At 45.7% G+C, this 22,969-nt stretch overlaps 1 protein-coding gene across 2 annotated transcripts in view; it reads right to left on the reverse strand.

Annotated features, from left to right (window-relative positions):
* The window catches only part of LOC311117482 (ataxin-1-like), a 100,712-nt gene extending 78,027 nt beyond the window's left edge, over positions 1–22,685 (reverse strand). The window contains exon 1 of one of the 2 annotated variants that reach the window (XM_084192405.1): positions 22,637–22,685. The gene's annotated coding sequence lies outside the window, so the exon portion shown is untranslated. The remainder of the gene's footprint in view (positions 1–22,636) is intronic. The other variant, XM_084192409.1, reaches the window with a different exon arrangement.
* Positions 22,686–22,969: the final 284 nt, after the last annotated feature.

The raw sequence follows: 22,969 nt of genomic DNA on the forward strand, positions 1-22,969 counted from the left end.
TGGTTTTGCGAATGCACTTGAAGAAACGTTCAAAGTTCTTGACATTTTCCATATTGACTGACCTTCATGTCTTAAAGTAATGATGGACTGTCATTTCTCTTTGCTTATTTGAGCTGTTCATGCCATAATATGGACTTGGTATTTTACCAAATAGGGCTATCTTCTGTATACCACCCCTACCTTGTCACAACACACTGATTGGCTCAAACGCATTAAGAAGGAAATAAATTCCACAAATTAACTTTTAAGAAGGTACACCTATTAATTGAAATGCATTCCAGGTGACTACCTCATGAAGCTGGTTGAGAGAATGCCAAGAGTGTGCAAAGCTGTCATCAAGGCAAAGGGTGGCTACTTTGAAGAATCTGAAATATAAAACATATTTTGATTTGTTTAACACTTTCTTGGTTACTACATGATTCCATATGTGTTATTTCATAGGTTTGATGTCTTCACTATTATTCTACAATGTAGAAAATAGTAAACATAAAGAAAAACCCTTGAATGAGTAGGTGTTCTAAAACTTTTGTAGTGTATATACAGTGGGGAGAACAAGTATTTGATACACTGCCGATTTTGCAGGTTTTCCTACTTACAAAGCATGTAGAGGTCTGTAATTTTTATCATAGGTACACTTCAACTGTGAGAGACGGAATCTAAAACAAAAAATCCAGAAAATCACATTGTATGATTTTTAAGTAATTAATTTGCATTTTATTGCATGACATAAGTATTTGATCACCTACCAACCAGTAGGAATTCCGGCTCTCACAGACCTGTTAGTTTTTCTTTAAGAAGCCCTCCTGTTCTCCACTCATTACCTGTATTAACTGCACCTGTTTGAACTCGTTACCTGTATAAAAGACACCTGTCCACACACTCAATCAAACAGACTCCAACCTCTCCACAATGGCCAAGACCAGAGAGCTGTGTAAGGACATCAGGGATAAAAATGTAGACCTGCACAAGGCTGGGATGGGCTACAGGACAATAGGCAAGCAGCTTGGTGAGAAGGCAACAACTGTTGGCGCAATTATTAGAAAATGGAAGAAGTTCAAGATGACGGTCAATCACCCTCGGTCTAGGGCTCCATGCAAGATCTCACCTCGTGGGGCATCAATGATCATGAGGAAGGTTAGGGATCAGCCCAGAACTACACGGCAGGACCTGGTCAATGACCTGAAGAGAGCTGGGACCACAGTCTCAAAGAAAACCATTAGTAACACACTACGCCGTCATGGATTAAAATCCTGCAGCGCAAGCAAGGTTCCCCTGCTCAAGCCAGTGCATGTCCAGGCCCGTCTGAAGTTTGCCAATGACCATCTGGATTATCCAGAGGAGGAATGGGAGAGGATGAGACAAAAATAGAGCTTTTTGGTCTAAACTCCACTCGCCGAGTTTGGAGGAAGAAAAAGGATGAGTACAACCCCAAGAACACCATCACAACCATGAAGCATGGAGGTGGAAACATCATTCTTTGGGGATGCTTTTCTGAAAAGGGGACTGGACGACTGCACCGTATTGAGGGGAAGATGGATGGAGCCATGTATCGCGAGATCTTGGCCAACAACCTCCTTCCCTCAGTAAGAGCATTGAAGATGGGTCGTGGCTGGTCTTCCAGCATGACAACGACCCGAAACACACAGCCAGGGCAACTAAGGAGTGGCTCCGTAAGAAGCATCTCAAGGTCCTGGAGTGGCCTAGCCAGTCTCCAGACCTGAACCCAATAGAAAATCTTTGGAGGGAGCTGAAAGTCCGTATTGCCCAGCGACAGCCCCGAAACCTGAAGGATCTGGAGAAGGTCTGTATGTAGGAGTGGGCCAAAATTCCTGCTGCAGTGTGTGCAAACCTGGTCAAGACCTACAGGAAACGTATGATCTCTGTAATTGCAAACAAAGATTTCTGTACCAAATATTAAGTTCTGCTTTTCATGCAATAAAATGCAAATTAATTACTTAAAAATCATACAATGTGATTTTCTGGATTTTTGTTTTAGATTCCGTCTCTCACGATAAAAATTACAGACCTCTACATGCTTTGTAAGTAGGAAAACCTGCAAAATCGGCAGTGTATCAAATACTTGTTCTCCCCACTGTATATATCAACGAATTGGCAAGGGCACTAGAACAGTCTGCAGCACCCGGCCTCACCCTACTAGAATCTGTCTACTGTTTGTTGATGATCTGGTGCTTCTGTCCCTAACCAAGGAGGGCCTACAGCAGCACCTAGATCTTCTGCACAGATTCTGTCAGACCTGGGCCCTGACTGTAAATCTCAGTAAGACAAAAAGAATGGTGTTCCAAAAAAGGTCCAGTTACAAGGACCACAAATACAAAATTCCATCTAAACACCGTTGCCCTAGAGCACACAAACAACTATACGTACATCGGCCTAAACATCAGCACCACTGGTAACTTCCACAAAGCTTTGAACAATTTGAGACACAAGGCAAGAAGGGCCTTCTACGCCATCAAAAGGAACATAAAATTCAACATCTCAATTAGGATCTGGCTAAAAGTACTTGAATCAGTTATAGAACCCATTGCCCTTTATGGTTGTGAGGTCTGGGGTTCGCTCACCAACCAAGAGTTCACAAAATGGGACAAACACCAAATTGAGACTCTTCATGCTCCCGAGTGGGGCAGTGGTCTAAGGCACTGCATCTCAGTGCTAGAGGCGATTCCAGGCTGTATCACAACCCGGCCGTGATTGGGAGTCCCATAGGGCGGCACACAATTGGCCCAGCGTCGTCTGGGTTTAGCCGGGGTAGGCCGTCATTGTAAATAATAATTTGTTCTTAACTGACTTGCCTTGTTAAATAAAGGTTCAATATTATTTTTTTTAAATTAAATCCTCAATGTACAACATAAAACACCAAATAATGCATGCAGAGCGGAATTAGGCCGATATCCACTAATTATCAAAATCCAGAAAAGAGCTGTTAAATTCTACAACCACCTAAAAGGAAGTGATTCCCAAACCTTCCATAACAAAGCCATCACCTACAGAGAGATTAACCTAGAGAAGAGTCCCCTAAGCAAGTGTCACGACTTCCTACGAAGCGGCCACCTCTCCTTGTTCGGGCAAGCTTCGGCGTTCATCGTCACCGGCCTTCTAGCCACTGCAGCTCCTCATCTCATCATTCCATTTGTTTTGTCTTGTTTAGTACACACACCTGGTTCATATCCCCTCATCAGTACCTGTATAAGTGTTCCCTCTGCCCCCTTGTCTTTGTGTGTGATTGTTTATTGTGGAGGATAGAGAAGCTCGGTGGAGCTCTGTGTATTTTGTATCGCCGGGATAATTCCCAGTGTGCCGTGTATTTTCCAGTGTGCCTGGAGGTTGTGACACATTACTGCATAACTCTGTGTTTCAGAATAAATCCTGTTATTCTGTGATTTACCCTCCTGCACCTGACTCTTTCGAAATCACCTAATCACAGCAAGCTGGTTCTGGGGCTCTGTTCACAAACACAAACAGACCCCACAGAGCCCCAGAACAGCAACAGCAACAGAATTAGACCCAATCAAATCATGAGAAAACAAAAAGATAATTACTTGAGACATTGGAAAGAATTTACAAAAAAACAGAGCAAACTGGAATGCTATTTGGCCCATAAACAGAGAGTACACAGTGGCAGAATACCTGACCACTGTGACTGACCCAAAATTAAGGAAATCTTTGACTATGTACAGACTCAGTGAGCATGGCCTTGCTATTGAGAAAGGCCGCCGTAGGCAGACCTGGCTCTCAAGAGAAGACAGGCTATGTGCACACTGCCCACAAAATGAGGTGGAAACTGAGCTTCCTAACCTTCTGCCAAATGTAAAACCATATTAGCGACACATATCTCCCTCAGATTACACAGATCCACAAAGAATTCCAAAACAAATCCATTTTGGATAAACTCCTATACCTAGTGGGGGAAATACCACAGTGTGCCATCACAGCAGCACATTTGTGACCTGTTGCCACAAGAAAAGGGCAACCAGTGAAGAACAAATTCCATTGTAAATACAACCCATATTTATGTTAATTTATTTTCCCTTTTATACTTTAACTATTTGCACATCATTATAACACTGTATATAGCCATAATATGACATTTGAAATGTGTCTATTCCTTTGAAAATTGTGAGTGTAATGTTTACTGTTAATTTTTGATTTGTTTATTATCTATTTCACTTGCTTTGGCAATGTAAACATATGTTTCCCATGCCAATAAAGCCCTTTGAATTGAATTGAACTGAATTGAGAGAGAAAGAGATAGAGAGAGGTAGACAGAGAGAAGGCTTCATCTCAGTAAATCTTCAAAGCCTCCACAGAGCAGTCTCCTCAGACTGTTGGGACATCAGAACCCTCACACACACAAACAAACACACACACACACACACACACACACACACACACACACACACACACACACAGGGAGAGAAGCCAGAAACCAGACCATGCTAGCTCTGTGTTCTACTTCATCTGAGACAAGGCCCACAACAAGCAGAGAATATTCTGATATAATTGATGCCATGCTGGATTATGAACAGACACATATGTACCTGCACATATATTTTTTATGTTGGTCGTGTTTTGTACTCCAGACTCAAGTAGCTTAGTGGTTAAGAGCATTGTGCCAGTAACCGAAAGGTCACTGGTTCTAATCCCCAAGCCGACTAGGTGAAAAATCTCTCGATGTGCCCTTGAGCAAGGCACTTAACCCTAATTGCTCCTGTAAGTCGCTCTGGATAAGAGCGTCTGCTAAATGACAAAAAATTAAATAAAACAAACTCTACAGAAGCAATATACCATCTATAACCCAGTATAACCCACCATGCAATGATGAGAAATACAACAGAACTGAAACTTCACAATACTTACCATTCAAATACATTTACTAGTGAAGTTATAATAAAAGCTGTGTTTAATACCACAGACCGAGGGCAGTACATCGGTTATGTGCTGTTACCTGGCGGTTAGCGTGTTGGGCCAGTAACCGAAAGGTCGCAGGTTCGAATCCCCAAGCAGACAAGGTGAAACATCTGTCGGTGTGCCCTTGAGCAAGGCACTTAACCCTTATTGCTTCAGGGTCGCCGTTGATAATGGCAGACCCTGGCCGTGACTCCACTCTCTTGAGGGTGTCTCAGGGAGAGTGGTGTATGCAAAAATACACATTTCCAATTCACACATGCGTATCAATACACACTGTGAAATAGGACAAATACAAGCACCCACATCATTATCATTATTATTATTATTATTATTATTATTATTATTATGCTTTCTCTGAGAATACAGTTTTTAGATCAGGGCCGGGATTCACAAAACCATCTTCAGAAGATTTGTTTTTGAAAAGTTTCTTCCTAAGAAAATAGTTAAGAAGAAATGTGATTCTTGAAAATAAAGTTATTGGATTTCTTCTTGGAAATGTTCTTAATTCCAAGATAGCTAAAACCTTGAAAGCTAATGAAAGCAATTGAACATTTAATTCACTCACAAACTCATTGAGAATTGATTGTTTTAAATCCAATATTTTTTTTGATTGCCCTTACTAGCTAGAAACAGTAGCTAGCTAGCTTGGTTGCCTAGTGACAATCATTTTAAGAAGATTATTAAGTTCGTAAGAAGATATTTGAGAAGTTCGTAAGAAAATCATGAATTCTTAAGAAATGTTTGAGAAACTATCTTATGAACTTATTTTTTCTTAAGAAGCTTCTTAAGTTTTTGCGTAAGAAGTGTTTTGTGAATCTGGGCCGGAGTTCCCACAACTACAGTAAGGTAGAGTGCTTTCAATCTAATCCAGTTTGTGTGAAACTGATCTAGAATCAGTACTTTAACCTCTCAAGACCTCTTATGTGGAATAGGGAGGGAGAAATGCACGTGTGTGACGTGTGACGTATGTGTGTGTGTGTGTGTGTGTGCGTGTGTGTGTGCGTGTGCATGTGCATGTGTTGACTGTTGATGACTCATCTTCCTCACCCTTGACAATCAGTGAGGATACAGCAGGGCAATGCTACGGCAACCGGTTGTCATGTGACCGAAAGCTGTGACTCGGCAATGAGAGGCACACAGGCTAATACGCACATACACACACCCATATAGTGAGGAAACCACAGGACATTGCCACGGAGGTCCTAGAACACGTCCTTACATAACATACACACATACATTACAGCTTACTACAGTGTAACCCCACCACGGGTATGGGGAAAAAATAGAAAAACACTTGTAATCCCAGTGAAGGCGTTAGCCCTGTCTCTCTGTTGTCAAGGATTCATGTGCGTCGCACAGAGAGGGCTCCTGTCGGAACCATATGCCCTCTGAGAGACAACTCTTCAGTTCCACCTGTGTGGCTTCCCTGTGACAGCATGTGTACACTACAAACACTGTACTTACCGGAGTCATTTCACTAATTAGAACACTGTAATATAATGTGTTACATAAGCACTATAAAGTAGTTTCTAAGCTCTGCTGAGGTGACTTTATACATAACCTACTGACCTCTTTCGTCCCTCAGTAGAAACTACAATTCAAAAGACATGACCTTAACTCACTTACTGCGATCCGATTACACTGTCTCGTGACATTATAGAAAACAGTACGAAGTGGCAACAATAAGAAAAACGCCTCACCCTTTCCTTTCCAAATGATCAGGACAGGATCAATGGTAACCTTGCCTTGAGAACAGCATATTATGACAATAACACACTATGAAACTGAATCTCACACCATTCGCTGCTGAGAAACATTACTCACTAGTAGGTGTAAAAATATGTGCATTATTTAAATCTACTGACAACGTTCAAGTCGTTATGTTGTTTCCTCTGTGTATTATTGTTACAGTAAGCTCTCTCTTTCTCTAAAGCTAAGCTGACTTCACAAGGTCTCTCTATTCATGCTTAGCCAAGTGGCAGTCTGAGGCGAAGAGGGCACAAACACAATACAAAGGGTCTCCTGTCCCTTTAAGAGGGAGTCTGAGGCGAGGAGGGCACAAACAGAATAGAAAGGGTCTCCTGTCCCTTTAAGAGGGAGTCTGAGGCGAGGAGGGCACAAACAGAATAGAAAGGGTCTCCTGTCCCTTTAAGAGAGAGTCTGAGGCGAGGAGGGCACAAACAGAATAGAAAGGGTCTCCTGTCCCTTTAAGAGAGAGTCTGAGGTGAGGAGGGCACAAACAGAATAGAAAGGGTCTCCTGTCCCTTTAAGAGAGAGTCTGAGGTGAGGAGGGAACAAACACAATAGAAAGGGTCTCCTGTCCCTTTAAGAGGGAGTCTGAGCTGTGAGCTCATTCAGGCAGTCACACACTGTGCATCTATTTATAGCCCCTGTGTATGAGCTCTCCATTACATTTACATGGGAACCACGCTCCACTCGACACACAGGCGTGCACACACCCACACACACACACACATGCACACCCTGCCCACTCTGCTTGCTCTTCATCTGCATATACAGAGCAGCTTTTCCTGCTGTGGGTGGCTAACCATTCAGTGGTGTGTGTTAGTGTGTGGTCCTCACTGCCCTGGTGGTATTATCACTAGCTAGTTGACTGTTCAGCAGTGCTTTGTGTGTACTCTAGCAAAGAGCGTCCAAGCATGTGTGTGTGTGTTTGTATGTTTGTGTGTGTGTGTGTGTTTATGTGTTTGATGAGTCACTATCTGACACAGCAAGCAGATGAATTACACTCACTGAGCTTGTGTGTCCATTTAGACTCTTCACCTACGCAATGCTTGGGTCTTATACATTAAGCTGTGACTTTGACATTAATGCATACAGCAGGACAGTCATAGAGAGGAGCATCTGTCTCATTAGTAATGTTACCAACTGCCGTGTGTGTGTGCTTGTGTGAATCCTTCCGGTCGATACTGTATGCATTGTGTATATGTGTACGACAGTTTATCATGCCAGAGGAGCTTTAGTCACTGTCTTCTTTAAATCCTGTCTATGGCCCGTATAACATATAGCATGCCTACCCTTTTTTCAATATAGGCGAGTGTACTGTATAGAAAGGCTTGTTTACTTTCAGGCTCGTCTAGTCCATGCAGCACACTAGCAAGCTAGGGGAAATTAACCAACTGGTATCAATCTAATAACTTGTCAATTCAATCAATTTTTTTTATTGATCGCTATTATTATTGCTATTGCTATGTACAATGGTGCCGGAGGGGATGGCTGCTGTTTTACGGGCTCCTAACCAACTGTGCTATTTTGTGTGTTTTTTCGCATTCTTTGTAACTTATTTTGTACATAATGTTGCTGCTATCGTCTCTTATGACCGAAAAGCGATTCTGGATATCAGAACAGCTGTCACGCCCTGACCTCTAGAACTCTAGTTAGTTTGGTCAGGGTGTGCATGTTTAGTTCTATGTTGTTGTATATCTATGTTTAGAGTCTGGTTGTTATATTTCTATGTTTGGCCGGGTATGATTCCCAATCAGAGGCAGCTGTCGCTCGTTGTCTCTGATTGGGGATCATACTTATTAGGCAGCCAGTTTTCCTGCCTGGGTTGTGGGATCTTGTTTGTGTTTCAGTGTGTTTGGCTTGTATGTGTTTAGCCTTCCGACGTCACGGTTCGTTGTCTTTTGTTGTTTTGTCAGTGTTTATCCAGTTTAATAAACATGTTCGCATACCACGCTGCACCTTGGTCTGACCCGTCTTTCAACGATCGTGACAGAAGATCCCACCAAACGAGGACCAAGCAGTGTGGCCAGGAGCAGACATCCTGGACATGGGAGGAGATCCTGGATGGTAAGGGATCTTGGACATGGGAGGAGATCCAGGCTGGGATGGATCGCCGTCCTTGGGAACAGACAGGAAGCCCGGGTTAGAGAGGAGCAACGGCGACACCGATGGCGCCAGCCGAGGAGGAAGCCAGAGAGGCAGCCCCAATAAATGTTTTGGGGGTGCTAAAGGGGTGGTCAGGGATCGAGAGAGAAGAGCCCCGACCACTGCACCCGGTGGGATTCCAGTTTGAGTCCCTACGACCATGGGAACAGGAATGGGAAATTTTTACATTGAGGAGTCGGAGGATGACGACGAAGATGAGTTTCTGTTCCCTAACTCGTGGGGGCTCCCGGAGGAGTCCTCACTGGAGGAGGATTGGGTGCGGAGAGTAAAGGACTGGTACAGTCGTAGACCTCCAGCGCCGGTTCCCAGTCCGGGTAGCCTCGTGCCTAGTCCGGTAAGATCCGTGCCTGCTCCTCGCACCAAGCCAGTGGTGCGTGTCCCCAGTCCGGCCCGGCCTGCTCCACCAGTGCCTGATCCAGCTCCAGTCAGCTGCTCCACTCCGGAGCCAGAGCAGTCCGCTCCACCGGAGTCCAGTCCAGCTCTGGTAAGCGGCTCCACTCCGGAGCCAGAGCAGTCCGCTCCACCGGGATCCGGTTCAGCTCCGGTTAGCGGCTCCACTCCGGGTCCAGACGTCAGCCCCTCTCCAGGTTCGGGGTCTCCCACACCAGGGTCCAGACAGGGATCGGTGCATCGTGGGAGGACTGACAGGGGATGCTCCGCGTTGAGGTCCAGACCGGTCCAGGGGTGCAACGCAGAGGCAGTAAGGGAGAAGACGTCACGCACGGAGCTGGAGCCGCCACCGAGGCTGGAAGCCTGTTAAATCAGGTTTGTGCGGCCGGAGTCCGCACCTTTGGGGGGGCGGGGCTGTCACACCCTGACCTCTAGAACTCTAGTTAGTTTGGTCAGGGTGTGCATGTTTAGTTCTATGTTGTTGTATATCTATGTTTAGAGTCTGGTTGTTATATTTCTATGTTTGGCCGGGTATGATTCCCAAACAGAGGCAGCTGTCGCTCGTTGTCTCTGATTGGGGATCATACTTAGGCAGCCAGTTTTCCTGCCTGGGTTGTGGGATCTTGTTTGTGTTTCGGTGTGTTTGGCTTGTATGTCCTCTGGCTGTAGCTCAGCTGGTAGAGCACGGCGCTTGTAACGCCAAGGTAGTGGGTTCGATCCCCAGGACCACCCATACACAAAAAAATGTATGCACGCATGACTGTAAGTCGCTTTGGATAAAAGCGTCTGCTAAATGGCATATTATTATTATTTATGTGTTTAGCCTTCCGACGTGTCCCCAGTCCGGCCCGGTCCGTGCCTGCTCCTCGCACCAGACCAGTGGTGTGTGTCCCCAGTCCGGCCCGGCCCGTTCCTGCTCCTTGCACTAGACCTGTGGTGCGTGTCCCCAGTCCGGCCCGGCCCGTTCCTACTCCTCGCACCAGACCTGTGGTGCGTGTCTCCAGTCCGGCCCGGCTCGTTCCTGCTCCTCGCACCAGACCAGTGGTGCGTGTCCCCAGTCCGGCCCAGCCCGTTCCTGCTCCTCGCACCAGACCAGTGGTGCGTGTCCCCAGTCCGGCCCGGCTTGCTCCACCGGTGCCTGATCCAGCTCCAGTCAGCTGCTCCACTCCGGAGCCAGAGCAGTCCGTCCACCGGAGTCCAGTCCAGCTCTGGTCAGCGGCTCCACTCCGGAGCCAGAGTAGTCCGCTCCACCGGGGTCCAGTTCAGCTCCGGTCAGCGGCTCCATTCCGGAGCCAGAGCAATCCGCTCCACCGGTGCCTGATCCAGCTCCGGTCAGCTGCTCCACTCCGGAGCCAGATCAGTCCGCTCCACCGGGGTCTAGTCCAGCTCCGATCAGCGGCTCCACTCCGGAGCCAGAGCAGTCCACTCCACCGGTGCCTAGTCCAGCTCCGGTCAGCGGCTCCACTCCGGAGTCAGAGCAGTCCGCTCCACCGGGGTCCAGCCTTCCGACGTCACGGTTCGTTGCCTTTTGTTGTTTTGTCAGTGTTTATCCAGTTTAATAAACATGTTCGCATACCACGCTGCACCTTGGTCTGACCCGTCTTTCAACGATCGTGACAACAGCGATTACTCACCTCGAACTGGACAAAGATTTTTTCTTTAATGAGTCCGACGCGAAGGATATACTGCTTCTCCGAGACCAGGCCCAAATCCCTGTCAATCGCGTGAAGAAAACATGTAAATACAGGGGGCGGAGCTGAATGATGACACAGATAATATACATTTGGCTGGGTTTTCCGTTCATCGGCAGGACAGAACAGCTACGTCTGGTAAGACGAGGGGTGGGGGTGTGTGTCTATTTGTCAATAACAGCTGGTGCGCAATGTCTAATATTAAGGAAGTCTCGAGGTATTGCTCACCTGAGGTAGAGTACTTCATGATAAACAGTAGACCACACTATCTACCAAGAGATTTTTCATCTATATTTTTCGTAGCCGTCTATTAACCACCACAAACCGATGCTGGCACTAAGACCACACTCAACGAGCTGTATAAGGCCATAAGCAAACAAGAAAATGCTCATCCAGAAGCGGCGCTCCTAGTGGCCGGGGACCTTTACTCCACACACAGAGATGCATACAAAGCTCTCCCTCGCCGTCAATTTGGCAAATCTGACCATAATTATATCTTCCTGATTCCTGCTTACAAGCAAAAACGAATGCAGGAAGTACCAGTGACTCGCTCAATGCAGAAGTTGTCAGATGATGCAGATGCTACGCTACAGGACTATTTTGCTAGCAGAGACTGGAATATGTTCTGGGATTAATCCAATGGCATTGAGGAGTATACCACCTCAGTTACCGGCTCCATCAATAAGTGCATCAACGACATCGTCCCCACAGTGACTGTACGTACATATCCCAACCAGAAGCCATGGATTACAGGCAACATCCGCACCGGGCTAAAGGCTAGAGCTGTAGCTTTCAAGGAGCGGGACACTAATCCGGATGCTTATAAGAAATCCTGCTATGCCCTCAGATGAACCATCAAACAGGTAAAGCGTCAATACAGGACTAAGATTGAATCCTACTACACCGGCTCTGATGCTCGTCGGATGTGGCAGGGCTAGCAAACTATTACGGACTACAAAGGGAAATCCAGCCGCGAGCTTCCCAGTGACGCGAGCCTACCAGACGAGCTAAATGCCTTTTATGCTCGCTTTGAGGCAAGCAACACTGAAGCATGCATGAGAGCACCAGCTGTTCCGGACGACTGTGTAATCACGCTCTCCGTAGCCGATGTGAGCAAGACCTTTAAACAGGTCAACATTCACAAGGCCGCGGGGCCAGACGAATTACCAGGACGTGTACTCAGAGCATGCGCGGACCAACTGGCAAGTGTCTTCACTGACATTTTCAACCTCTCCCTGACCGAGTCTCTAATACCTACAGTGAGGGAAAAAAGTATTTGATCCCCTGCTGATTTTGTACGTTTGCCCACTGACAAAGACATGATCAGTCTATAATTTTAATGGTAGGTTTATTTGAACAGTGAGAGACAGAATAACAAAAAAATAATCCAGAAAAACGCAATCAAAAATGTTATAAATTGATTTGCATTTTAATGAGGGAAATAAGTATTTGACCCCTCTGCAAAACATGACTTAGTACTTGGTGGCAAAACCCTTGCTGGCAATCACAGAGGTCAGACGTTTCTTGTAGTTGACCACCAGGTTTGCACACATCTCAGGAGGGATCTTGTCCCACTCCTCTTTGCAGATATTCTCCTAGTCATTAAGGTTTCGAGGCTGACGTTTGGCAACTCGAACCTTCAGCTCCCTCCACAGATTTTCTATGGGATTAAGGTCTGGAGACTGGCTAGGCCACTCCAGGACCTTAATGTGCTTCTTCTTGAGCCACTCCTTTGTTGCCTTGGCCGTGTGTTTTGGGTCATTGTCATGCTGGAATACCCATCTACGACCCATTTTCAATGCCCTGGCTGAGGAAAGGAGGTTCTCACCCAAAATTTGACGGTACATGGCCCCGTCCATCATCCCTTTGATGCGGTGAAGTTGTCCTGTCCCCTTAGCAGAAAAACACCCCCAAAACATAATGTTTCCACCTCCATGTTTGACGGTGGGGATGGTGTTCTTGGGGTCATAGGCAGCATTCCTCCTCCTCTAAACACGGCGAGTTGAGTTGATGCCAAAGAGCTCGATTTTGGTCTCATCTGACCACAACACTTTCACCCAGTTCTCCTCTGAATCATTCAGATGTTCATTGGCAAACTTCAGACGGGCCTGTATATGTGCTTTCTTGAGCAGGGTGACCTTGCGGGCCCTGCAGGATTTCAGTCCTTCACGGCGTAGTGTGTTACCAATTGTTTTCTTGGTGACTATGGTCCCAGCTGCCTTGAGATCATTGACAAGATCCTACCGTGTAGTTCTAGGCTGATTCCTCACCGTTCTCATGATCATCGCAACTCCATGAGGTGAGATCTTGCATGGAGCCCCAGGCCGAGGGAGATTGACAGTTATTTTGTGTTTCTTCCATTTGCGAATAATCGCGCCAACTGTTGTCACCTTCTCACCAAGCTGCTTGGTGATGGTCTTGTAGCCCATTCCAGCCTTGTGTAGGTCTACAATCTTGTCCCTGACATCCTTGGAGAACTCTTTGGTCTTGACCATGGTGGAGAGTTTGGAATCTGATTGATTGATTGCTTCTGTGGACAGCTGCACCCTTTAAGAGTGTGCTCCTAATCTCAGCTCGTTACCTGTATAAAAGACACCCGGGAGCCAGAAATCTTTCTGATTGAGAGAGGGTCAAATCTTTATTTCCCTCAGTAAAATGCAAATCAATTTATAACATTTTTGACATGCGTTTTTCTGGATCTTTTTGTTGTTATTCTGTCTCTCACTGTTCAAATAAACCTACTATTAAAATTATAGACTGATCATTTCTTCGTCAGTGGGCAAACGTACAAAATCAGCAGGGGATCAAATACTTTCTTCCCTCACTGTACATGTTTCAAGCAGACCACCATAGTCCCTGTGCCCAAGAAAGCAAAGGTGTTCTGCCTAAATGACTACCCGACCCGTAGCACTCGGTACCCATGAAGTGCTTTAAAAAGCTGGTCATAGCTCACACCAACACCATCATCCCGGAAACCCTAGATCCACTCCAATTCGCATACCGCCCCAACAGATCCACAGATGACGCAATCTCAATCGCACTCCACACTGCCCTTTCCCACCTGGACAAAAGGAACACCTATGTGAGAATGCTGTTCATTGACTACAGCTCAGCGTTCAACACCATAGTGCCCACAAAGCTCATCACTAAGCTAAGGACCCTGGGACTAAACACCTCCCTCTGCAACTGGATCCTGGACTTCCTGACGGGCCGCTCCCAGGTGGTAAGGGTAGGCAACAACACATCTGCCACGCTGATCCTCAACACGGGGGCCCCTCAGGGGTGCGTGCTTAGTCCCCTCTTGTACTTCCTGTTCACCCACGACTGCGTGGCCAAGCACGACTCCAACATCATCATTAAGTTTGCTGACGACACAACAGTGGTAGGTCTGATCACCGACAACTATGAGACAGCCTATAGGGAGGAGGTCAGAGACCTGGCCGTGTGGTGCCAGGACAACAACCTCTCCCTCAACGTGAGCAAGACAAAGGAGCTTATTGTGGACTACAGGAAAAGGAGGGCCGAACACGCCCCCATTCACATCGACAGGGCTGTAGTGGAGCGGGTCAAGAGTTTCAAGTTCCTTGGTGTCCACATCACCAACAAACTATCATGGTCCAAACACACCAAGACAGATGTGAAGAGGGAACGACAACATATTTCCCCCCTCAGGAGACTGAAAAGATTTGGCATTGGTCCCCAGATCCTCAAAAAGTTATACAGCTGCACCATCGAGAGCATCCTGACCGGTTGCATCACCACCTGGTATGGCAACTGCTCGGCATCCAACTGTAAGGCGCTACAGAGGGTAGTGCGTACGGCCCAGTACATCACTGGGGCCAAGCTTCCTGCCATCCTGGACCTATATACTAGGCAGTGTCAGAGGAAGGCCCAAAAAATTGTTAAAGACTCCAGTCACCAAAGTCATTGACTGTTCTCTCTGCTACCGCACGGCAAGAGGTACCAGAGTGCCAAATCTAGCACCAAAAGGCTCCTTAACAGCTTCTACCCCCAAGCCATAAGACTGCTGAACAATTAATAAAATGGCCACCTGGACTATTTACATTGACACCCCCACCCTCTTTTGTTTTTACACTGCTGCTACTCGCTGTTTATTATCTATGCATAGTGACTTTACCCCTACCTACATGTACAAATTACCTCGACTAACCTGTACCCCCGCACATTGACTCGGTACCAGTACCCCCTGTATATAGCCTCATTATTGTTATTTTATTGTGTTACTTTTTATTTAAAAAATTCCTTTAGTTTATTTAGTAAATATTTTCTTAATTCTTGAACTGCATTGTTGGTTAAGGGCTCGTAAGTAAGCATTTCACGGTAAGGTCTACACCTGTTGTATTCGGCGCAATTCTTTTGGGTTTTGATTTGATTTGATTAATCTCTCGATATTGGAAGAGGTACTTTGCACCAATTATAAGGACAGGCAATTTGTCCACATTGATTTTTCATGTATTTTCAATATGTTTCCCGTTTTAACACTAACTCTGGAGCCAGGCGAGATCATTTTTCTGTAAACACCATTGTTCATGCTGCTGTATGGCTCAGTAATAAACAGAAGGATTCTGATAGCAGGACTGATCACTTGGTTCGACCTGTTCTGTCCTGCTTATTGCTCTCAGATTATGCCCTGTCCACAGTTGAGGAAGACACGCACACACACAGTTCTGCACTTATCAGAACAATTAATTATATTTTGTCTGGCAGGGGAGGAGAGAGGAGGAAAGGAGAAGAGGAGAGGACGAGAGGAGGAGAGTAGGGTGAGACACACTAAATAAGATGAGTAATTGGTCTACATCACAGCACACAAACTAATCACATTGTTATGAGACTTGTTATTTCTCTGTGAATCAACCATCCCCTTTACCTCCCCTGCCCTCCCCCTGCTCCTTTACCTCCCCTTCCCTCCCCCTGCTCCTTTACCTCCCCTGCCCTCCCCCTGCTCCTTTACCTCCCCTGCCCTCCCCCTGCTCCTTTACCTCCCCTGTCCTCCCCCTGCTCCTTTACCTCCCCTGCCCTCCCCCTGCTCCTTTACCTACCCTGCCCTCACCCTGCTAGTGATAAAACTGCCAAACTCCCACGCTGTTTAATTTAAACCTGCCTGGTCTGACTGGACTGCTGCTGCTGGAAGGTGAGGCTGACTGCAGTGATATGGTCGGATAGGGAACACTCCCTACTGAGGAGAGGGGTGTGTGTGTGGGAGTGGCATGGGGGTGCGTGCCTGATCTGATTTCTGGGGGTTGTGCAGGGGTTGATGGCCGATGGGGAGAGGGAGTCTGTTTTTACCTTCTAGTCTGTACTGAATCCAATCTAACAGGCAGAGATATTCCTCCCTGCTCCTGCTCCATCCAGTCACAGTGTTCATTACAACTAACAATGTCTGTCTGCTTCGAGCACACAGGGAATCCTCAGTCTGCTCAGCTCTGCTGCAGTTCTCATTAATCAATCAATTTTTTATTTTATATAGCCCTTCTTACATCAGCTAATATCTCGAAGTGCTGTACAGAAACCCAGCCTAAAACCCCAAACAGCTAGTAATGCAGGTGTAGAAGCACGGTGGCTAGGAAAAACTCCCTAGAAAGGCAAAACCTAGGAAGAAACCTAGAGAGGAACCAGGCTATGAGGGGTGGCCAGTCCTCTTCTGGCTGTGCCGGGTGGAGATTATAACAGAACCATGCCAAGATGTTCAAAAATGTTCATAAGTGACAAGCATGGTCAAATAATAATCAGGAATAAATCTCAGTTGGCTTTTCATAGCCGATCATTAGAGTTTAAAACAGCAGGTCTGGGACAGGTAGGGGTTCCATAACCGCAGGCAGAACAGTTTAAACTGGAATAGCAGCAAGGCCAGGCGGACTGGGGATAGCAAGGAGTCACCACGGCCGGTAGTCCCGACGTATGGTCCTAGGGCTCAGGTCTCTCAGTTGGCTTTTCATAGCCGATCATTTAGAGTTGAAAACAGCAGGTCTGGGACAGGTAGGGGTTTCGTAGCCGCAGGCAGAACAGTTGAAACTGGAATAGCAGCAAGGCCAGGCGGACTGGGGGCAGCAGGGTGTCATCATGCCCGGTAGTCCTGACGTATGGTCCTAGGGCTCAGGTTCTCAGAGAGAAAGAGAGAACGAGAGAATTAGAGAGAGCATACTTAAATTCACACAGGACACTGGATAAGACAGGAGAAGTACTCCAGGTATAACCAACTAACCCCAGCCCCCCGACACATAAACTACTGCAGCATAAATACTGGAGGCTGAGACAGGAGCGGTCCGGAGACACTGTGGCCCCATCCGAAGAAACCCCCGGACAGGGCCAAACAGGAAGGATATAACCCCACCCACTCCGCCAAAGCACAGCCCCCGCACCACTAGAGGGATATCCCCAACCACCAACTTACAATCCTGAGACAAGGCCGAGTATAGCCCACAGAGGTCTCCACCACAGCACAAACCAAGGGGGGGGGGGTCGCCAACCCAGACAGGAAGATCACGTCAGTAACTCAACCCACTCAATTGACGTACCCCTCCCAGGGACGGCATGAAAGAGCACCAGCAGGCCAGTGACTCAGCCCCTGCAACAGGGTTAGAGGCAGAGAACCCCAGTGGAGAGGGGAACCGGCCTGGCAGAGACAGCAAGGGCTGTTCGTTGCTCCAGCCTTTCCGTTCACCTTCACACTCCTGGGCCAGACTACACTCAATCATATGACCTACTGAAGAGATAAGTCTTCAGTAAAGACTTAAAGGTTGAGACCGAGTCTGCGTCTCTCACATGGGTAGGCAGACTGTTCCATAAAAATGGAGATCTATAGGAGAAAGCCCTGCCTCCCGCTGTTTGCTTAGAAATTCTAGGGACAATTAGGAGGCCTGCGTCTTGTGACCGTAGCGTACGTATTGGTATGTACGGCAGGACCAACTCGGAAAGATAGGTAGGAGCAAGCCCATGTAACGCTTTATAGGTTAACAGTAAAACCTTGAAATCAGCCCTTGCCTTAACAGGAAGCCAGTGTAGGGAAGCTAGCACTGGAGTAATATGATCAAATTTCTTGGTTCTAGTCAGGATTCTAGCAGCCGTATTTAGCACTAACTGAAGTTTATTTAGTGCTTTATCCGGGTAGCCGGAAAATAGAGCATTGCAGTAGTCTAATCTAGAAGTAACAAATGCATGGATTAATTTTTCTGCATCATTTTTGGACAGAAAATTTCTGATTTTTGCAATGTTACGTAGATGGAAAAAAGCTGTCCTTGAAACAGTCTTGATATGTTCGTCAAAAGAGAGATCAGGGTCAAGAGTAACGCCTAGGTCCTTCACAGTTTTATTTGAGACGACTTTACAACCATCAAGATGAATTGTCAGATTTAACAGAAGATCTCTTTGTTTCTTGGGACCTAGAACAAGCATCTCTGTTTTGTCCGAGTTTAAAAGTAAAAAGTTTTCAGCCATCCACTTCCTTATGTCTGAAACACAGGCTTCTAGCGAGGGCAATTTTGGGGCTTCACCATGCTTCATTGAAATGTACAGCTGTGTGTCATCCGCATAGCAGTGAAAGTTAACATTATGTTTTCGAATAACATCCCCAAGAGGTAAAATATATAGTGAAAACAATAGTGGTCCTAAAACGGAACCTTGAGGAACACCGAAATGTACAGTTGATTTGTCGGAGGACAGACCATTCACAGAGACAAACTGATATCTTTCCGACAGGTAGGATCTAAACCAGGCCAGAACTTGTCCGTGTAGACCAATTTGGGTTTCCAGTCTCTCCAAAAGAATGTGGTGATCGATGGTGTCAAAGGCAGCACTAAGGTCTAGTAGCACGAGGACAGATGCAGAGCCTCGGTCTGACGCCATTAAAAGGTCATTTACCACCTTCACAAGTGCAGTCTCAGTGCTATGATGGGGTCTAAAACCAGACTGAAGCATTTCGTATACATTGTTTGTCTTCAGAAAGGCAGTGAGTTGCTGCGCAACAGCTTTTTCTAAAATTTTTGAGAGGAATGGAAGATTCGATATTGGCCGATAGTTTTTTATATTTTCCGGGTCAAGGTTTGGCTTTTTCAAGAGAGGCTTTATCACTGCCACTTTTAGTGAGTTTGGTACACATCCGGTGGATAGAGAGCTGTTTATTATGTTCAACATAGGAGGGCCAAGCACAGGAAGCAGCTCCTTCAGCAGTTTAGTAGGAATAGGATCCAGTATGCAGCTTGAAGGTTTAGAGGCCATGATTATTTTCATCATTGTGTCAAGAGATATAGTACTAAAACACTTAAGTGTCTCTCCCGATCCCAGGCCCTCGCAGAGCTGTGCAGATCCAGGACAGCTAAGCCCTGGAGGAATACGCAGATTCAAAGAGGAGTCCGTAATTTGCTTTCTAATGGTCATGATCTTTTCCTCAAAGAAGTTCATGAATTTATCACTGCTGAAGTGAAAACCATCCTCTCTTGGGGAATGCTGCTTTTTAGTTAGCTTTGCAACAGTATCAAAAAGAAATTTTGGATTGTTCTTATTTTCCTCGATTAATTTGGAAAAGTAGGATGATCGAGCAGCAGTGAGGGCTCTTCGGTACTGCACGGTACTGTCTTTCCAAGCTAGTCGGAAGACTTCCAGTTTGGTGTGGCGCCATTTCCGTTCCAATTTCCTGGAAGCTTGCTTCAAAGCTCGGGTATTTTCTGTATACCAGGGAGCTAGTTTCTTATGACAAATGTTTTTCGTTTTTAGGGGTGCAACTGCATCTAGGGTATTGTGCAAGGTTAAATTTAGTTCCTCAGTTAAGTGGTTAACTGATTTTTGTCCTCTGACGTCCTTGGGTAGGCAGAAGGGGTCTGGAAGGGCATCAATGAATTTTTGTGTTGTCTGAGAATTTATAGCACGACTTTTGATGCTCCTTGGTTGGGGTCTGAGCAGATTATTTGTTGCGATTGCAAACGTAATAAAATGGTGGTCCGATAGTCCAGGATTTTGTGGAAAAACATTAAGATCTACAACATTTATTCCATTACATCATCACATACATTACATCATCACATACTGCACTGGGCTGGCCAACACATACTGTACACACACACATGCATTCAAGCACACGCACACACACTCACGCACACACACACACACGCACACACACCAGGAAGGAATTACACAGCTCTTGTTCACGCATGTTGTTAACTGCCTGTGTGTGCCTCAGTCAGAAATATGATAGGGAGAAAAGCCTGTAGAAGATTATTGTGAGTTAGGCTCTGCCTCGGTACTGGCAAGGAGTGGAGAGGGACAAAGGGAGAGGAGGAGACACGCACACACACACACACACACACACACACACACACACACACACACACACACACACACACATCCCAGATAGCCCTTAGAGTGCTCCTCAGGGGAGAAGGAGAAAAGAGAGAGACACTGAGCTGTTACTCCCCTGTTATAAAGACCACAAGCTACTAGGGGTGTAACGATCCATCTACTACATCGATGTATCGATTTATATTCCTATGATCCAACTACATCGATCTGTGCTCGGCGAGTTGGCCTTTTGGACAACATATATCAATCTAACATCGTTTTAAAATGTAATAAATCGATTGTATCGATACTAGGAAATAACCCATTGGATTTAAGCACGTCAGACTTTATATGGATGTTTTTTCTTAGCACTTTTAATGATAAAGGCTTTAAACATTACTCGATTCAGTCTGCCTATCCGTGACGTCATCGCCCCGCGCCAGCAGCAGCGCAAAGGCGCAAAGACAACAAAACATAGCATGGCGGACGACAGAGGAGAAGCCGACGAGCGAGAAATTATCAAGCCACCATTGCGGTCCTTACAAGAAACAGGAATCTAGGAAACTTCACCTGCACTGTCCAGTATCCAGGTATTTATTTCAGTCACACTGGTTGAATTTTTGGCTAAAAGGTTACTGAATCGATTTCAAGTCACTGAATCGTTTCGGATCGTATCGTTCTAAATGAACCAATATCGTCCTTGAATCGTATCGACAACCACGAATCGTGATACAAATCGAATCGTTGTTAAAACGAATCGTTACACCCCTACTAGCTACCATATACATTCCATTTTTACATTTTAGTCATTTAGCAGACGCTCTTATCCAGAGCGACTTTCAGGAGCAATTAGGGTTAAGGGCACATCGACAGATTTTTCACCTAGTCGGCTCGGGGATTAGAACCAGCAACCTTTTGGTTACTGGCACAACGCGCTTAACCACTAAGCTGCCTGCCACTAGCTACCATATACCACTAGCTACCATATACCACTAGCTACCATATACCACTAGCTACCATATATATACTAGCTACCATATACCACTAACTACCATATACCACTAGCTACCATACACCACTAGCTACCATACACCACTAGCTAACATATACAACTAGCTACCATACACCACTAGCTACCATATACCACTAGCTACCATATACCACTAACTACCATATACCACTAGCTACCATATACCACTAGCTACCATACACCATTAGCTACCATACACCACTAGCTACCATATACCACTAGCTACCATATACCACTAGCTACCATACACCACTAGCTACCATATACCACTAGCTACCATATACCACTAGCTACCATATACCACTAGCTACCATATACCACTAGCTACCATATACCACTAGCTACCATACACCATTAGCTACCATACACCACTAGCTACCATATACCACTAACTACCATATACCACTAGCTACCATATACCACTAGCTACCATACACCACTAGCTACCATACACCACTAGCTAACATATACAACTAGCTACCATACACCACTAGCTACCATATACCACTAGCTACCATATACCACTAGCTACCATACACCACTAGCTACCATATACCACTAGCCACCATATACCACTAGCTACCATATACCACTAGCTACCATATACCACTAGCTACCATATACCACTAGCTACCATACACCACTAGCTACCATATACCACTAGCTACCATATACCACTAGCTAACATATACCACTAGCTACCATATACCACTAGCTACCATACACCACTAGCTACCATATACCACTAGCTACCATATACCACTAGCTACCATATACCACTAGCTACCATATACTACTAGCTACCATATACCACTAGCTACCCTATACCACTAACTACCATATACCACTAGCTACCATATACCACTAGCTACCATATACCACTATTTACCATATACCACTAGCTACCATGTACCACTAGCTACCATATACCACTAGCTACCATATACCACTAGCTACCCTATACCACTAGCTACCATAACTAACTCCCCTGTTATAAAGACCACACGCTACCATAACTATCTCTCCTGTTATAAAGATACAGTTGAAGTCGGAAGTTTACATACACTTAGGTTGGAGTCATTAAAACTCGTTTTACAACCACTCCACAAATTTCTTGTTAACGAACTATAGTTTTGGCAAGTCGGTTAGGACATCTACTTTGTGCATGACACAAGTCATTTTTCCAACAATTGTTTACAGACAGATTATTTCACTTATAATTCACTGTATCACAATTCCAATGGGTCAGAAGTTTACATACATTAAGTTGACTGTGCCTTTAAACAGCTTGGAAAATTCCAGAAAAGGATGTCATGGCTTTAGAAACTTCTGATAGGCTAATTGACATCATTTGAGTCTATTGGGGGTGTACCTGTGGATGTATTTCAAGGCCTACCTTCAAACTCAGTGCCTCTTGTAGACCTCCACAAGTCTGGTTCATCCTTGGGAGCAATTTCCAAACGCCTGAAGGTACCACGTTCATCTGTACAAACAATAGTATGCAAGTATAAACACCATGGGACCACGCAGCCGTCATACCGCTCAGGAAGGAAACGCATTCTGTCTCCTAGAGATGAACGTACTTTGGTGCGAAAAGTGCAAATCAATCCCAGAACAATAGCAAAGGACCTTGTGAAGATGCTGGAGGAAACAGGTACAAAAGTATCTATATCCACAGTAAAACGAGTCCTATATCGACATAACCTGAAAGGCCGCTCAGCAAGGAAGA

This window comes from Coregonus lavaretus (genome assembly GCF_964263955.1).
Source record: "Coregonus lavaretus genome assembly, contig: HAP1_SCAFFOLD_1466, whole genome shotgun sequence".
Taxonomy (NCBI): domain Eukaryota; kingdom Metazoa; phylum Chordata; class Actinopteri; order Salmoniformes; family Salmonidae; genus Coregonus; species Coregonus lavaretus.